This window comes from Myotis brandtii, unplaced genomic scaffold, assembly GCF_000412655.1.
Source record: "Myotis brandtii unplaced genomic scaffold, ASM41265v1 scaffold39, whole genome shotgun sequence".
NCBI classification, from domain to species: domain Eukaryota; kingdom Metazoa; phylum Chordata; class Mammalia; order Chiroptera; family Vespertilionidae; genus Myotis; species Myotis brandtii.
Window position 1 is genome coordinate 3,972,923 of NW_005364953.1, and position 19,523 is coordinate 3,992,445.

A 19,523-nucleotide genomic window follows, 5' to 3' on the forward strand; every position below is an offset into this window, starting at 1 on the left:
TATCTTCCCTTTAATTTTTCCTAGACACTCTGATTTTACTTATGTCTCTCACCTTTGTTTTCCCTCCATCCCCCACCGCAACAGTAACTTGCTCCAGGCTCACTTTTCTCTAGTGCAGCGGTTCTCAACCTGTGGGTCGCGAACACTGAAAATACATCCTGCATATCAGATGTTTACATTATGATTCATAACAGTAGCAAAATTACAGTTATGAAGTAGCAACAAAAATAATTTTATGGTTGGGGTCACCACAACATGAGGAACTGTATTAAAGGGTCACGGCATTAGGAAGGTTGAGAACCACTGCTCTAGTGTCTAGGAGATCCATCTGCCACCAGAACTACGATTCCCAGCATTCCTGGTGCTCCCCACACTCTACGTTTTCCCTTCCTTCTCTGTCTTCATCCCATGGCCTCCCACTCTGCCACATACCCCCAAGCCTCTGGCTCTTCTGCTCTGCTCTCCACCCAGTGGCTTGGGGGAGCGACCAAGGAAGCCACATCCCCCCAAGCTGCCGGCTCTCCCTCTCTGCTCTCCACCCGGCGCCTGTGTATGCAAATTAACCCACCATCTTTGTTGGGTTAATTTGCATATTCACTCCTGATTGGCTGGTGAGCGTAGCGAAGGGATGGTCAATTTACATGTTTCTCTCATTATATAGGATCTCTCATCTTAGCACAACTTCTCTGCAGAGCTTGCTTTCATTTTCAGGCTTCTTTATTTTTCTTTGAAATATAAGTTGACTTAAAATCTACTTTCTTAAGAAGCACCAGTGAAGGGCTTAGAGATTTTCTTAATAATGTATATCTCTCTTGCTATCTAGGAATCAATTTATTTTTTATTTTTTATTTTTTTTTAATTTTTTAAAAAAATATATTTTATTGATTTTTTACAGAGAGGAAGGGAGAAAGATAGAGAGTTAGAAACATCGATGAGAGAGAAACATCGATCAGCTGCTTCCTGCACATCTCCCACTGGGGATGTGCCCGCAACCCAGGTACATGCCCTTGACCGGAATCAAACCTGGCACCTTTCAGTCCGCAGGCCGACGCTCTATCCACTGAGCCAAACCGGTTTTGGCTAGGAATCCATTTAAACTTTATATTATACACCTCTCTTCAAAGTGCTATCTGCATATGGAACAGTGCCAAATATATTAACATGTTCCTAATGTAGACTAGAAATTCTACTTATGGTAAAATTTTGTAGGTCTGTATCACAATTTGACTTTAACCTGTTCCCAATTTTGCTTCCTCTTTTTTCTTCTCAAATGTTAGAACTTTGTTGCAGAAACCCCCAAATTGCAACATTACTTGCTTATCTCTAAATTCTCTTCCAAATCTGATTAGGCTTCTGATATCTTCTACATATAGATTCTCTGGCAAAAACACAGTTTCCTCTTATCCCTTCATTACTAATATCACAAAAACAGAAGATGACTTGGCCTTCAACAATATGAACTATCATGAGAATCACATCTGTCATACTTCTTTATATAGTCACCATGGTGGGAATGCTTCATAATTGTTAAAATAGTACACAAGCAAAAGTGAGTTATATCACTTTTGATACTTGCATCTACTTTCCTTCCTGACCATATCCATCTGCTACTTTCATAAAATGATCCAAGAATGAAAATTGTAGATAAGGGAACTCTGCCGGAAGCCAATTCCAGCATGTCATAATTGCAAGAGTTTCATCAAAAGGTTGATGGAACTTGGTGACTCAACAAGAGCTGAGTCACATATGTTGTCACCTGTTGGGAATGGCTGAGGGTGAATGGCTGGCATTTCCCCAAACCTGAAAAGGGATGATTGTTTGCTGCCAGACAGCTCAGGGCATCTTAATCTACATGTTATTGCCTCCTCCTGGCCAAACACCTGAACATCCATAGGTGATTCTTCCAATCTGACAATGGACTCTGTATACGAAACCGGACCCTTTGATGTATATATCTCTACCTCGCCTCAGGACAATTTGTGTTAATAAAAAGCATGGGGTCCTGAGACGAGGAGACCTTAGTTTCTTTACCTAGGCTCCTCTGACCCCAAATGCCTTTCAAAATTATATTTCGTCTCTGGAGTCTTACTTAAGTTACACCAGCCCCTTTTCCAGGTTGCTGAACCCTTCTTAATGCCAGAACTAGAACCCTGGCAGAACTCCAAGGGCCAATATCCTATATAATAAGAGCCTAATATGCTAAGTGTCCAGTCGTCTGGTTGGCTATTCAACCAATCAAAGTGTAATATGCTAATGATATGCTAAAGTTGCTCAACTGCTTACTATGACGTGCACTGACCACTAGGGGGCAGACAGTCAACTGGTTGACCAGTCGCTATGATGTGCACTGACCACAGGGTGTAGACGCTCCAACTGGTAGGTTAGGTTGCTGTTGGGGTCCAGCCAATCGGGACTGAGTGAGTTGGGCCAGACATGCCCTGGAGTCCTCCCACGGTCCCTACCCAACCCCGACTGTGCACCGGTGGGGTCCCTCAGCCTGGCCTGTGCCCTCTCACAATCTGGGACCCCTTGAGGGATGTCGGAGAGCTGGTTTTGGTCCGATCCCGCAGGCCAGGATGAAGGGACCCCAGTGGTGCATGAATTCATGCACCAGGCCTCTAGTCTTAAAATAAACAATGAAAAAATGAGTGCAAACTATCAAAATCAACTTTTTTGGAATTCGTAAATAAGCAAATATTTACAGGAATCAGGCAATAACTGAATAAAGAAAAAGGTGACTTAAACGTGGATGTAGAGCTCTGTGGTGTTTTAATTAGCCTTTCAACATTCCCCTCCCTAGCATAGCAGTTACTTTAAAGACAGCACTCACATTCTTGGTGTAGGCTCCTATTTTCAGAGGGAGCAGAGTAGAGCTTATTCCTAAGAACTTGTATGTGTCTGCTTTGACCTAACTGACGGTTCCTTAAAGGCCTGACACAAGGGTTTGTTTGTTTTTCTAACTCAGAACTCTCTCAGTGCAGAAAAGTCCTAAACACAGGGTGTTTGTCAAAACAAACAAACACTGTAAGGCAAGTGAACAATCTGCTGCTGCCTGGAGCAAAATATTACAATTGGAGGAAACAATAGACATATTGAAAGCCTGAGTGGAAAATCTGGGGAGTGAGTTAATTTGAAGAATAAAATAATTGAAAAGCTCCCACAAATAATAGGAAATCTGAAAAGTCATGTTTATGGTCATAGAAAACCTGTGAAGGCCTTAAGTTTTCACCTGTGGCTGATCTTTAGGCTCAGCCCAATTCAGAAGTGAAAGCTAAGGTAGTGTTAAGAGAGTGGCTAAGTATTGAGGGAGTGTCCAATACAGATCGAATTTGCAAAGACTAGGAGAGTTTTTTTTTTACTGTTTAAAAAAAATTTTTTTTAATCCAGCCAGTTTAGCTCAGTGGTTGAGCATTGAGCCAGGAACCAAGAGGCCACCGGTTCAATGCCTGTTCAGGGCACATGCTAGGGTCTTTCTGCAGCTAGGGTTCAGGAATCTGGAGAAGGGGCTGTGTATAAATGGATAAACTAGACAAGAAATATAAATTTGGAAGGCATTTTGGGGGAGCCAGGAGAGGCTTAGCTCTAGTGACTAAGCTCTCCAAATCTCCGGACCCATGGCTTTTTATTAACACATTTTGCCCTTTAGCAAAGCAGATACACATATCAAAGGTAAGATCCAGTAAACAATAAAGGATCATCAGGTTAGGGGGATTGCCTTTGGCTGTTCCAGCAGCAGGTAACAATATGCAGATTTTCAGTCCTGATGAAAGAGTCCATTCAACCTTTTGAGGACTTCTTGTATTTATTATGACCTGCTGGACTTAGCCTCCAGCAGGCATATGCCTGGGTTGTGGGCTTGATCCCCTTGGGGGGGGGGGGGCAGAAGGCAACCAATCGATGGTGTTTCTCTCTCATAGATGTTTCAATCTCTCCCTCTCCCTTCCTCTCTCTCTAAAAAATCAGTAAGATATGTTAAAAATTTATTTTTTATTTTTTAATTATATTTGATGTACAATATTATATTAGTTTCAGGTGCACAATGCAATGATTTGACATTTATATAACTTATATAGTGATCGTTCTGATAAATCTAGTACCCATCTAACACCATACATAGTTGTTACAATATTGATTATGTTCCCTTTGCTTACTTTATATACCCATTACTACCAATTAGTACTTTTTAAAAATTTTTATTTTTTTCAATTACAGTTTATATTCAATATTACTTGTATTAGTTTCAGGTGTATGGCATATTGGTTAGACAATCATATACTTTACAAAGTGTTCTCCCTGATATTTCCAATACCCACCTGGTACCATACATAGTTATTACAATATTATTGACTATATTCCCTATGCTATACTTTACATCCCTATGGCTATTTTGTAACTACCAATCTGTACTTCTCAATCTCCACTTTTTTCACCCAGCCTCCCAACCCCCTCCCCTCTGACAAGCATCAGTTTGTTCTTTGTATCTATGAGTCTGTTTCTGCTTGCTCATTTATTTTGTTTTTTAGATATAAGTGAAATCATATGGCATTTGCCTTTCTCTATCTGACTTATTTCACTCAGGACAATATTGTCTAGGCCAGTGGTCGGCAAACTGCAGCTCGCAAGCCACATGCGGCTGTTTGGCCCCTTGAGTGTGGCTCTTCCACAAAATACCATGTGCGGGCGCATGCGCAGAAGTCGGTATTTTGTGGAAGAGCCACACTCAAGGGACCAAAGAGCCGCATGTGGCTCGCAAGCTGCAGTTTGCCGACCACTGGTCTAGGCTGATCCATGTTGTTGCAGATGGCAAGATTTCATTCTTTTTTATGGCTGAGTTCTATCCATTGCATATATGCACCCCCTTCTTTATCCATTCATCTATTGATGTACACTTGGGTTGCTTCCATATCTTGGCTATTGTAAATGCTGCAATGAACATATGGATATATATGTCCTCTGCCCAGTTTTTAATTGGATTGTTGTTTTTGGTGTTGAGTTGTCTGAGTTCTTTATAAATTTTGGACATTGCCTTTGTGCTGGAAAAGCAGTGTTAACCAGCTGGTAGAGCCTGGGCAGGCGGTCCAAGCCTGGGATTGGTCGAAGGCTCATCTCCACAGGCTCCTTTATCCACTCCTTTTTTCCTCAGGGACTATTAACATTTTCTAGAATCTGAGTTTCTGTCTTAGATGTTCACTTTAAAAAATTATAAGGGAACAATTATTTTTTTTCCTGCTTATAGAAGTTACTTATGTCTGTGTAGGGTTGTCACAGCAGGATGAACTCCCACCCCCATGCAGTCCTGGGAAGGATGCAGCCTTGGATTTGGTGGGGTGATTGTCAGAGGCTGCAGCACTAGAGCACAGGGGGTGGGTGGTATGAGGCAGTGGCATGAGGTGTGGGGCTGGCGCCAGGGATGGAGGTGCTGCCCCTGGCCCTGCCACTCCCGCTGGAGTTCCTTGCCTTGCTCTGTCCATGCTGAAGTCTTCGCCTGAACCCCCCCTTCCCCGCCCCCAGGACGTTCCCGCAGATACTGGCCTCTTTGTGCCTAGCATCAGTGAGGCTGGAAGATGGCCTGGATACTCAAGATGGACGAGGTGATCGAGTCCAGGTTGGTGCACAACTTCAATGCCAACCTCTCTGGCATTGGGCAGGAACTAGACACTAGCGCCTACAGCATGAGTTATGTCTTGGCTTGCCCATCTTCAAGCAGGAAGATTCCAGCCTTGCTATGGAAGGTGAACCTATCCCCCCTCTTCCTTTTCAGTATGTGATGTGTGTGCTGCAGTGTCTCCAGTAGTAAAACTGCATGATGAAATGCTAACTTACCTGAACCAAGGTCAGTCTTATGAAATACGGATGCTGGAAAATCAGAAATGGGAGATATGCCTGAGATCATTGGAAATTTGGTAAAGAGTATCTTAAAGGTTATATTCCATGATAAACAGTATACAGAGCATTAACAACTTGAAAGTTAAAAGTGGAATCGCCCAGGAGAAAGACTTCTTGATTTAGAAATTCCTGTGTCTGTGGGAATAATTGACACAAGGACAAATCCAAGCCAGTTAAATGCAGTTGAATTTCTGTGAGATCCTGTGAAACACACATCTGCTTTCATTCAGGTGCACTGCATCAGCACAGAATTTACTGCACGGAAGCAGGGAGGTGAAAAGGGAGTGTCTTTTAGCATCCAGGTAGACAGCTTTAAGCAGAATGAAAATGGAGAACACATAAATCATCTACACTCAGCTAGCTGCCAAATCAAAGTTTTTAAGCCTAAAAGTGCAGACTTGAAACAAAAAAATGACTGAGAGAAGATGGAGAAGAGAACTCCTCACGAAAAGGAAAAGTATCAGGCATCCTATGATACCACAATCCTCACAGTGTTCTCCATGGCCAGATACTCCCACATGCTATGTGCTAGATACCCCCAGGCTATGTGAACAATAGCTCCTCTACAATGCCCCCTTTACCTCCCCACAGAGGAGCACTTGCAGTGTCCCCGACAGTAATTCTTCCCCAAATCATCAGGGAGATGGAGTTTCACAGACTTCTAGTGAACAACTTCAGCCTTCAGACACAACCCAGGAAACAGCAGTGGCTGCTCAAAAACAGATTCTCTTCCTACACAAGACTGTTTTCCAATTTTTCAGTTGCTGACTTATTAAAACTGACAAAAGAAGATTTAGTCCAAATTTGTGGTACAGCGGATGGAATTCAGCTCTATAATTCACTGAAGTCAAGGTCGGTTAGGCCACGCTTAACCATCTATGTCTGCCAGGAGCAGCCGGGTAGCAGCAGGTTGCAGGCAGTGGAGCTGAGAATGGCTGTGGGACACCCTCCGTTTATCATTCAATCTACTTGGAAGAAATGGTTGCCCTAGAAGTTGCTCGAAAACTTGTGTTGCTGTTTAATATTCCTTTCTACCAAAATAACCAGGTTTACAGGCAGGGTCCTACTGGTATTCACATTTTTGTTAGAGACCAGTTGGTTCAGAACTTTTAGGATGAGATTTTTTTTTTATTCTCCACAGTAAAAGTTGAAAATAGTGGTGGTATCCACATAATTTTGAGGTGATTGATGTCTCATGTAGTCTGAACTATATTTAGTTCCAAATAAAGTCACACTTAAAAGTGTGTGAATACTGAATCCAAGAAGTTTTGGGATTAGAAACTACTGTATGAAATATTTCATATTGGAAACACAAGATGACCTTTCTAATGAGCTGTATGAGAGGTGACTCGCCTCACTGTCCCTGCCATAGCCACGCATCCTTGTGAGTGTAGGCCAGGGGTGGGCAAACTTTTGGACTCGAGGGCCACAATGGGTTCTTAAACTAGACCGGAGGGCCGGAACAAAAGCATGGATGGAGTGTTTGTGTGAACTAATATAAATTCAAAGTAAACATCATTACATAAAAGGGTATGGTCTTTTTTTTTTTTTTTTAGTTTTATTCATTTCAAACGGGCCAGATCCGGCCCGCAGGCCATAGTTTGCCCACGGCTGGTGTAGGCACATCCGGACAGCACGTGTGCTTGAAGGCCAGGGTGCCGGCAGGGCTGCCTGCTTCTCTGGCAGAGGCCCATAGATAGAGTTCCTAGAAGCAGCCTTTGCTGTATTTTTCCACTGAATGCAGTTTGGAAATGAGTATAAAAACATACTTGTGGATATTTACCTTCCTGTGCCAGTTTGGCCTTTATTGCCTGAACCTTCTGCTGACCTGGAGCTATGGGACAGTGCTGTTGTGGAGCCAGCATGGAATCTACAGAGAGATGTGATGCACTGATACCGTGATTGGTGGTCAGGTTTGGCACCTTCTCAGAAGAAATTTATGGGTGTGAGTCTTATGTAATCATGCCAGATTGGGGAAGAGCCAAGCAGGAAGACAGCTGGAAGGGAGCTGCATTATCAAGAGTACCTTGGTGAGAGGATCAGTGTAAATCTTAATAAGTACAAAGACTTTTGTGCTTTGCTTTGTCACAGATTTATTGAAAAGCTTTTTACTTCTGCTTCCATTTTTAGCTTTTTGTTTCTGGTGTTCATTTTTGAAGCCCCATTGCCCTTTAAACTTATGTGTTTTTCTTTCTCTTTTCCCCCATCCCTCTGTCTTCGACTGCCCTTCCTAACTCACCTGGCACCATCCCCTTAAACATTTTTAAAGCTCTATCCTAGACATTGAAAGTAAGTGACCTAAGCAGGAGAAAAAGTATAGTTTCTGACTTGGTGTTAAGGGGTCTTTGTTCAACAAGTTGAAATTATTCTTGGAACATTACACATCATAAATCAAATACTAAATTGTACCATGAAAATTCCTTACACTTCTGAAATATTGAGCTTTAGTGCAATCATGAGTAAATATTCTGGTATTATTTAGAAGCTTTTTTATATACCTCATAATAGTTTCTTTTTATGTAAAAAGATTGCCTCTTTCACAAAACCAAATGCTTGTCTGCCAGTATGCTTTTCAAAGGGAACCCATTGTTTTTGCAATTTTTCCTACTATCTTTATCTCTTCCCTTCACGCAAAGCTTTTCCCAAAATTCATCAGCAAGCATTTTTGAGGTCTCTGGTGTAGCACACCCAATTTGTTTTTAAACTTCACTTCCATTTTAATTATAACATCTCTGTCCATTTAACTAGGTGTCTTGGTTTTGAATGTATTATTTGATCCTTATCTTTGTTCAGGCAGAAGTAGGAAGGAGTAATTTTGAATTTAAAATCTTTCCCAGAAGATAAACTACTTCAGTGGGTAAAAGCTTTGACATTTTATTTTATTCATAAAGGAGTTTGTCTGATACAACGAAACACTGTAAATATTTCTATCTTTGTTTTAAAAATATCTATAACTCCTATAGACCCTAAAGTAGGAGTGCCATCCGTTCTGTCATTTTCCCTTTAGGCTTTTGTATGACCACATGTTTTCTGTACCAATCACTTGGGAAAGAAGGGAGCTTCTATTAATTGTTTTAGTTTTGCTTGTCTATTTAGCATTCATTTTTTGAGTCTCAAGATTTATGGAGCAATAAATGCCATTTAATGCTGTGTGCTATTTTGAATTCCTCATCGGGTTTTAGAAGTGGGGTAAAATAATTAAAAGCTCATCAAACTTGAAATTACACCAAGTGGTGTTGAGCATTATTCTGTCCCAGTGAAACAACTTAAGTTATGGTGCCAGCAAATTTGCTACTTTTATTTTTAAATCCTCACCTGAGGATAAGGTTATTGATTTTAGAGAGAGAGAGAGAGAGAGAGAGACTGAGAAATATCCCTGTGAGAGAGAAACATCAATTGCTTGCCTCTTGAATATGCCCCAACCGGAAACCAAACCTTAACCTAAGTATATGCCCTGACTGGGAATTGAACCTATGACCTTTGGTGCACAAGTGTATACTCTAACCAACTGAGCCACATCGGCCAGGGCACTATTTTTTTTTAATAGGATGTATACATTTCAGTATAATAAATGTTTTCTGATTGTTTTGAAAAAAAAAAGTATTATTATTAAGTATTATTATTATTGGGTATCCTTTGTCTATAACCATTCTTTCCCATCATCATTTACCCCCTCTATGCTCTCTCCACCCTTCCCCCCCACCCCATCATCATATTTTCTCCATGTTTAGGAGTTCTCTTTTTTTTTCTTTTTTTGCTCAATCCCTCCACACTGCCCCCACTAACACCTACCCCCAACCAGAGTTGTCTGCCTATTCTCTATCTATGACTCTGTCTCTGTTTCAATTTGTTCATTAAATTCCACACATGACTGACGGATATTAACCCCTTATCAGATGTATCATTGGGGAATATCTTCTTTCATTCAGTGGGTTCTCTTTTCATTTTGTTGATAGCTTCATTTGCTGTACAAAAACTTTTTAGTTTAATGTAGTCCCATTTGCTTATTTTTTCTTTTGTTTCCCTTGCCCAAGGAAATATACTAGTATTAGAAAAAATATTACTAAGAGAAATGTGTGAGATTTTACTGCCTATGTTTTCTTTTAGGATGTTATGGTTTCAAGTCTAACATTTGTCTTTTCTTTTTAATCATCACCCGAGGATATGTTTTTATTGATTTTAGAGAAGGAGAGAGGGAAGAGGAAGGGAAGGAGGGTAGGAGGTAGGTAAGTAGAGAGGGAGGGAGAGAGAATATCATCAATGTTAGAGAGAAACATTGATCAGTTACCTCCGGTATGTGTCCCAACTGGGTATCAAACCTGCAACCTAGGTATGCACCCTGACCAGGAATTAGACCTGCAGCCTTTTGGTGTATGGAATGATGTGCCAGTCAACTTACCCACCTGGCAAGGGCTAACATTTAAGTCTGTAATCCATTTTGAGTTTATTCTTGTGTATGGTGTAAGAAGGTGGCCTAGTTTCATTTTTTTGCACATATCTGTCCAATTTCCCCAACACCATTTATTGATTAGATGGTCTTTGCCCCATTGTACTAATATATTCTTGCCTCCTTTGTCAATTATAAATTGACCATAAAGGCTTAGGTTTATTTCTGGGCTCACTGTTCTCTTCCATTCATCTGTATGCCTGTTCTTATGCCAGTACCATGCTGCTTTGATTACTGTAGCCTTGTATCTCATACTTTGTTCTTCTTTCTCAACATTGCTGTGGCTATTTGGGGTCTTTTATGGTTCCATATAAATTTTTGGATCATTTGTTCGACTTCTGTAAAATACATCATTGGTATTTTGATAGGAATTATGTTGAATCTAGAAATTGTTTTGGGTAGTATGGCTTTGAGTATTTTCTGATTAGATATGGATCATGCAAAAAACTTCATACTTTATGAGTAGGAAGCAATTTATAGAGTCATCTTGCATATTAAGTAGAAAAATAATCACTAGGAATGTAATGTGCACTGATTATGTGCTTAGAACTGTGCTAGATGCTACTACATTAGGAGAAAAAATAACCAAACCAAAGACAACGTTCTTCATTTCTTGACTTTCTTACTCTGAATTCCTAAATCAATGAAAGTAACATCTCTCATTTGACAATAAGTTATATTGGTGTCTTGGGTATATTTACTTTTTCCTTTTGTCAACTTCAAAGACTGCATCAGTCCTAGGGTAAAGTGAAAAGTAAAGTGAATCTATCCCAGATACAGACAACTGATGGAAATCTCATTTAGGGGCATCAGGGCAGGAGGGGAGTTCCTTGTAATCACAAGATCACCCAGCCACTGTATAATAAGCACACACACACAGAAAACTATTGTGGTTAAATTAGAAATGCTTCCAGGGAGGGAATAAAAATGATTTTCATATTTGTTTCTTGCTCTAATGCTGGTTTCATAAGAGGGATGAAAATCTTGACTTCCAGGGCTGGAGTTATTCACCTGTTCTAGAAGTATGATGTTGTCATCTTAAGTTCTAGCTAATGCTTGCTGCAAAAGTTGTGAAGGAACGTCCTGAAAATAGTTGTAGAGTCTGATCAAATTTGCTAAAGTTTAATTTTCCTCCTATTCTGGGCTGCCAGGTTTCAAATTGAAAGGGGAGGCGCAGCACTGAATCTAATTTTTAAAAGTGCCTAATGGAATCTTAGCTTTCCAATAGATAATCCATAAAAATATTTATTAAAATGTTAAGCAGAGGTATTTTCTTATTTAAGGTGGTTAATTATTCCAGGTAAGATATATTAACTATAATGCAGTGGCAGAGAAAAATTACAAAACAGTCTTGGATTTATAAATTGAGGTAAGGGATTAGTAGATGGGATGATTCTTTCTAAAATCTATTATTGAGCTCTTCTATTTATTTCATGGATCCATTCCTCATTTGTCGGTGAGCACATATAAGAATAAAAGTATATAAAAAATGGTTCCTGCCCATGTATGGAAGAATTTTTCTTTACTTGTTCTCATCCTTACAAATGCACATTTTCCCTCTGTTTAAATAAAACTCCAATTTCTATTTAAATGTGTGTTTATGCATTATCCACCTGCTATCTTGCTCTTTTAAGTCATTTACCTCCTGTCTCACAGGTTTCTTAGAAACATTTTGGGAAGTGGTATTTAAACTCCCCTACCTTGCCCTTCTTTTACTTACTACCTTTAATTCTCACGACTCACAATTTTAGTCTGAGATGAAGAATATCATGTAACCTACATTTCTCTAATCTGACTCATTTTTTATCACTTTCATATCACTTTCCCACATGATCCATAGTTACCCTGACACAGTTTGTACTTTTTTCTAAATGAAATTTGTTTCTTGTCCCATTCTCTTTTCAATGCCTGGCAGAGGACAGGCTTTCCTGAAAGCACAGCTGCTTGGCATTATCTGTGCTTATTGGTGACCCTGAGAAAGGGTGTGTTTTAATCACTTATTTACTCCTTTAGTGAGGGAGGAATTTTCGCCCTGGGGCAGTAGTCGGCAAACTCATTAGTCAACAGAGCCAAATATCAACAGTACAACAATTGAAATTTCTTTTGAGAGCCATATTTTTTAAACTTAAACTATATAGGTAGGTACATTGTTATTAACTTAATTAGGGTACTCCTAAGGCTTAGGAAGAGCCACACTCAAGGGGCCAAAGAGCCGCATGTGGCTCTCGAGCCGCAGTTTCCCGACCATGGCCCTAGGGTATGGGTAAACACACTTAACACTGGACAGATGATATGGGCAGTAGTTAAATGTTACATTATTACAGCCTAGGGGAGGAGCACACAACATAACGCACAGAGCCACACGGGGAGGCAGGTGTTATAGTATTAAGAGGGTGTGGTGCTCCCCTCCCCCAGTTTCCACAGGAGGCTGTGCTTGGCTTGTTTGAATAATTCTGTGGGCTGGCTAGGAACTGAAATCCACTACTCAGGGATAAGCAAGAACTGTGCCTGGTCTCCTTGATAAGAGGGTTTTTTGGCTAAAGGTGGTTATTTGTGGGAACATACTAGGGAGGTGAACTTGCCTAGACCATTTGAAGCCCTCCCAGTTTCACCACATGTCAAGGCAGCACATAATATTGGGCCTTAATTTTAAGCCTATACCACAGGGTATAAGCAACCAAAGTGGGCAATGGAAAGGGGAAGGGTAAAATAAGGACCTGTGGAAGAAAGTTTGTTGACCTGAGATTTGACTTGTTGGGTAGTTGAAGGCCTGAGAACAATACTTTTGTGGGTGATAGCTGATCTTCATTCCTCCCATCCAGGCCGGAGTTTGGGCTGGTTGTAGAGTTGGACACAACTATCCTTTTTTCTCTGGTTCTACCATGGGGAATTAAATTAGATAGGCTTAGAAATATAATATTCAGTCATGAAATTAAAATTGAGAGCCCGGAACCTAGTCTAACAAAAACATCAAATCAAATGAACTGGTGTTTGGTGGAATTAAGTTTTGGTATCTAAAACTTGGGTATCCTTTGTCTGGAACTTGCTGTTTCTAACAGTGTCCATATTCTATAACCTCAGTCTTGTAGCTGCTATGATTACCCCCACTTACCCCTCATTAAATATTGTAGTTCCATCTCTTTTCTCCTGTGGGCAGTCTTTCTGGGCCTCCTGAGGTGACAATTAGCTAAATTTAGGAATCAATTTGTGCTTATGTGCTAATAAGAGAAGGCAATGGGTTCACATTCCCTTCCCAGGGGGCATATGTACATTTAAATGGTGCTTTACAGAATACTTTCCCTAACTCTGCTAATCAGATGAAAAATTAGTACTACTCTATGGTTTGATACCCAGGATATGGTCTCAAGCTACTGGATTCAGATCCGAATCTATAATTGCTATTGTGACCTTGCAAAAGCTGCTTAACACTTTTCTGTGCTTTAGTTTCCACATATGAAAAATGAGGGTGATAATAGCTAACACATATCAAGCAGTTAGTATGTGCAGGTGCTGTGCATGCTAAATTTCATTTGATCCTTACATGTCTATGAAGTGCAGGTATATTGCGCTTTATTGCACTTCCCAGATTTTTTTTTTTTTTTACAAATTGAAGGCAAGACCTTTTACCAGAAAAAAAGATTATGACCTTCTTTATTGCAATACTTGCTTTATTATAGTGGTCTGGAACTGAACTCACAATATCTCTGAAGTATGCCTGTAAGTATCATTGTTACTCCTATTTTCACACATGAGAAAATTGTTAGTATATCTAATCTTTAAGATCTCATAATTAGAATAATAACTAACATTTACTGAGTACTAAACTGTATACTAAAAAATATTCTAAATGCTCAATACACATCTCACTTAATCTCTACAACTGCTAAGTATATTTTCTGAATAATACAGCAAGTCAATTCTCCTAGGTCCAATTTACTCATTAGCACAGTGGTTCTCAACCTTGGCTGCACATTAGAATCACCTGGGAATCTTTTTAAAATCCTGATTTCTGGGCCTCATCCTCCAGAAATTCTGTTTCTTTGTTACTAATGTTGTGGCACCCCACAACAAAGAAACAGAATTTCTGGAGGATGAGGCCCAGAAATCAGGATTTTAAAAAGATTCCCAGGTGATTCTAATGTGCAGCCAAGGTTGAGAACCACTGCATTAGCAGAACAGGGATAATAGTACTCACCTTTTAAGGTTGAGATAGCAGTTTTACAACCTCATGAAGCTGCAGGGAAGATAAGATGAGGTAACATGGGGAAAGCTTAAGAACGTAGTACATGCTCAGTAAATAGTAGCTACTATTTAATTCTTTAGTTTACTTTCCCTGGGAAGGGGCTGGATGTGTCAATGGTTACTTGCATCCACATTTTATACAAGACATTTTATTCTTCCACTTTCTATTTCTATACAGACAAACATTCCTCTGGCATGCTTATTAAAGAGAAGCCACAGCTCACAACTTCCACATGAACCATTTACTTGTATAGTAGCTGCTGCATTTTCACTAATGGATGCAATCATTATTTAATAACAAATTTTACACAAAATACCTGAAAATATATCTTCTGAGTGTTTCAAGAATAGGTCATGGTTCTATTTTGAGAATGGGCCATGGTACTGGTAGAATGTTGATGAAAGCATTTATTGAATGTAATGTAACATGTTACTCATGCTCACCATGGAATTATATATGAATAATACTTGAGTGCTTACTTTGTGCCAGATGCCATAATAAGATGTTTGACATAATTAGATATTTATGTCTCCTACTCCTCTCAGCCATCCCCTGAGCTAGTTATTATCACCTATTTTACAGAGGAGAAAATAGAGACTTAACTAGATTAATTAATGATGTTATAAAGCTTGTAAATGACTAGTAATTCTATCAAACTTAAAAGCCTGAACAACTGCCCTAGCCAGTTACTCAGTGGTTGGAGCATCGGTCCGCAGACTAAAGGGTCTCGGGTTCAGTTCCAGTCAAGGGCATGTACCTTGGTTGCAGGCTCAATCCCTGCCCCATTTGGGGCAAGTTTAGGCAACCAATGGATGTATATCTCTCACATCAGTGTTTCTCTCTCTCTCTCTCTCTCTCTCTGTTTCTCCCCCTCCCTTCCACTCTCTCTACAAAAAAGAGCAATGGGAAAAATACCTCGGGATAACAACAATAACAAAAAGCCTAAGCAGCTACTTCTCTTCCCTTCATTCCAGTCTTGGCTTGTTTCTGATCTACTTTCCCATATATAGTGTTATGTACCAGTATGAGCTCTCAAAAATAAAATTATCATCTTTCTTTTACAAAAGAAATGTAAGAAATTTCCCTCTCGGTCCCTGAGAATATTGTTAAAATTTATTTTTAATCCTATAAATTAAGAATCACAAAAGGTATAACAGATTTTTGTTGTTTTATGTTACAATGATTTAATTTGGTTTGTCTTAAAGAGTATTCTGAAGGGAACATTAGACCTTTTGAATAATCTTTGAAAAAACAGTTTCATGTCCAAATATGTTTGGAAAATTCTGCATATTTTATCCTCTTATTGGAGCTTGATAATATCAATTAATGTTTTAAAAGATATGAGAGGTCTTGCAGTAAAGATATCTGTTTAATTACATGTGATTTGTGATTTTTTTGTTTTGTGTATTTTTTGTTCTTGTTTCTTTACTTCTGCCTTCTTTTGCTTGCATTGTTTTTGAGTTATTTTCCTAGTGATTGCCATATAGATTACAATTAGCATGTTAACTTAAAACAACATATTTAATATTAATACCAACTTAATTTCAATAATATATAAAAAAACTTTGCTTCTATATAGCTTCATTTCCTACACCCTCATTTGTGCTTTTATTGTCACACAAATTACATCTGTGTGTCAAGCAGATTTGTAATTATTGCTTCATGAAATGTCTTAGTTTCTCATTCATTAAAAAATACTTTTGCTGGCTATAGAATTCTTTGTTGACAATATTTTTCTTTCAGCCCTTTGAGTATATCATCCTATTGCCTTCTGGCCTCTGGTTTATGATGAGAAATTGTCTTATTGAGGATCCTCTGTACATGATGAATTGGTTGCCTCTTTCTATTTTTAAGATTTTGATGTGCCTTGACATAGCTTTTTAAAAAGATTATCCTACTGGGAGTTTGTTGAGCCTCTTAAATATCAGAGTAATGTTTTTAATCAAATTTGGGAAGTTTTATGCCATTGTTTCTTCACATGTTTTTTTTTTTCTGACTCTCACCTTTCCTTCTTCTTTTGGAACTTTCTATATGCATTTTTTGGTACTTTTGATGGCATCCCACAGATCTCTTAGGCTGTGTTAATTTTACTTCATTTCTTTTTCTTCTCCTCAGACTGGATACTTTAATTGGCCTGTATTCAAGTTCAATGATTGGTCCGTACTCAAGTTCAATGATTCTTTTTTCTGCCTTCTCAAATCTGACATTGAGCCTCTCTAGTGAATTTTTATTTTATTTTAGTTATTTACTTTATAATTCAGGAATTTCTATTTGACTCTTTTAAATAGATATCTCTTTCTTTAAATTCTGTCATGTGAGATATCATTTTCATACTTTCCTTTTGTTCTTTAGACATGGTTTTTTTGAAGATATTTAAAATAACTTATTCAGAGGTATTTGTGTACTAGGCCCAATTTCAGGGCTTCCTCAAGGTTAGTTTCTATTGATGGCTTTTTTTTAATGGGCTGTATTTTTCTATTTCATTTCATGCCTTATATGGCTTTGGTTGAAAACTGGACATTTAAAATAATATAATGCAGCAACTCTGGATATCAAATTCTCCACATTCCCCAGGTTTACTGTTTTGGCTGTTTGCTTGCTTAGTGACTTTTCTGGACTAATTCTGTAAATCTGTTTTCTTTGTTGTGTATGGCCACAGAAATCTATTCTTGGTTAGGTCTGAGGTCAATTAATGATTGGAACAAGATTTCCTTAAATGCCTGGAATCAATACGTTTCTCAGTCTTTGCCAGGGAGCTCTGTATGTTTGTTGAAGCATGCCTTCAATACTCATCCAGACAGTTAAAAACTCTGCCTTAGTCTTTATTTCTTGCTTCTGCTGAGCTTCAAAGTCAACAGTGGTAAGAAATAAGGCCTTCTCAGATTGTGCTTGAGTATGTGCAAAGTTCTTGGCATGCACACAGCCCTACATACATGGACTTCTTGATTCCAGGAATATTTTATAATGTTTCAAAGCTCTTATGGACATCCTATTCAAAAACTTTTACTTTTAAGCTTTTTTGGATGATCTTTTGTTTGCCTCAACTGGTACCCACTGCCCTAGGCAACCACAATTGCCTGCAGTTGTATTTGATCAAGTCCCCTGAACAAAAGACTTTCACAATGGATAAGCTCTTAAAATAAAGACATTCTTATAAGTGTGATCTTTCAGGGAAGAGCCAACTGGTCAAATAATAATAATTCTTTGTGAAAGGGTTTTGGAAGGATTTCCGGTTTCATATTGCTGACTCTGGTCTCTGCTTTTGGCTTTCACCATGATTGGGCTGTTGTTGGTTTTCAAGAGTACTGCTGATCTGGGGGAGGGGCACATAAGAATAGGGAAGTTTAAAACACCACAAAATTTGCTGTTATTACTGAGATTTAGCTGTTTTTCTTTTTTGAATAGATACTACCCAGATTGCTGCAAGACTTTGGTTAATTTCCAGGGTTCTGAAAAAATGGATTTCATAATTTTTTGCCAGAGTTTTCATTGCTTTTATGGAGGAGCAATTTCTTAGAAGTTTTTACTGTGTCATTTTTGCTGATGTGTCCTTACCACATGATCTTGACCTCTTAGGCTTATTAGTGTATCCAATTGAGCTAAACAAAAACACACTGTGTGAGGATGTTTTATGGCCTTTTAAATTTGCCTAATATTCTTATGACATGGATATAAAATACAGAATGTCATTGGGCTATTTTTTGACCATATAATAAATCATCTTTTATTTATTTGATCTTTGCTAGTGAGAATCAAACACTGAGATATTTTAATAAGTAAAATTAAAATGACACAATTCTCATTACCATAACCCAGCTAGGTCCCCATATGTGCAGAATTTAGATTTTTTAAGGTTTATAATATGAAGTCCCAAGACTGGAAGAACATTATGCTCTAACTAATTCAAGATGACTTATTTGGAGTAGTGCTATCCATATATAATATCTATAAATATCCATATGCCAGTATAGTACCTATATATACAGATATAGTATTTTATATAGTATTTTAAATCCATTAACCTATAAATATAGTATCCATATATAGTACCTATAACACAGTTGATTTCATGAAATACGTTCTGTGTGTAATCTGAAAAAGAGAAGTGATCTTTTTTTTGCATTATAATACAAAAGGGCCTTGGCATCCTTTCCAGACCTGTAATTACATTACATATCTACACTAATAAAAGAGAAACATGGTAATTAGCGTACGACCGCTACCCTTCCCATTGGCTAATCAGCATATCCTTATGCAAATTAACTGTCAGCCAAGATGGCGGCTGGCAGCCAGGCAGCTGGAAGCGAACATGAGGCTTGCTTGCTCCAGTGACTGCAGACTCCAACGTTCCCCGCCTGACTTGCCGGCCTCTGAGTTGCAACTCTAAGCAACTATGTACTATGTTGCAAATAAGAAGCTAAACAAAACCCCAGAAACCAGCTTTCAGCCTGCCGGGATCTCAGAGCTGAAGTTATACATTGTCTCGATTATAGAACGGCAAACAAACCAGATACGAAGCCTCAGAGCTAGAGCCAGAGCTAAAGCTGGCCCAGAATAAAATAAAAAAAGAGAAAAAAAAGGAGCGGTTGGGAGCTTCAGTCAACAACCGCCAGCCTGAAAGCAGCCCTCAGCCCCTCACCCAGACTGGCCAGGCACCCCAGTGGGGACCCCCACCCTGAAGGGGGTGTGACCAGCTGCAAACAGCCATCATCCCCTCATCCAGGCTGGCCAGGCACCCCAGTGGGGACCCCCACCCTGATCCAGGACACCCTTCAGGGCAAACCAGCCGGCCCCCAGGCCTCTATCCTATATAGTAAAAGGGTAATATGCCTCCCAGCACCGGGATCAGCGGAGCCGAGAGGCCTCTTGGCACCAGATCAGCGTGACAGGGGGCAGCCCCCAAACCCCCTGATCAGCCCTGCTCTGTGACAGGGTGCGGCGCCCCAA

At 39.3% G+C, this 19,523-nt stretch overlaps 1 pseudogene; it reads left to right on the forward strand.

Moving 5' to 3' along the window:
- Positions 1-5,546: 5,546 nt before the first annotated feature.
- On the forward strand, positions 5,547-7,071 carry LOC102250133 (annotated as a pseudogene).
- The last annotated feature ends 12,452 nt before the right edge of the window (positions 7,072-19,523 follow it).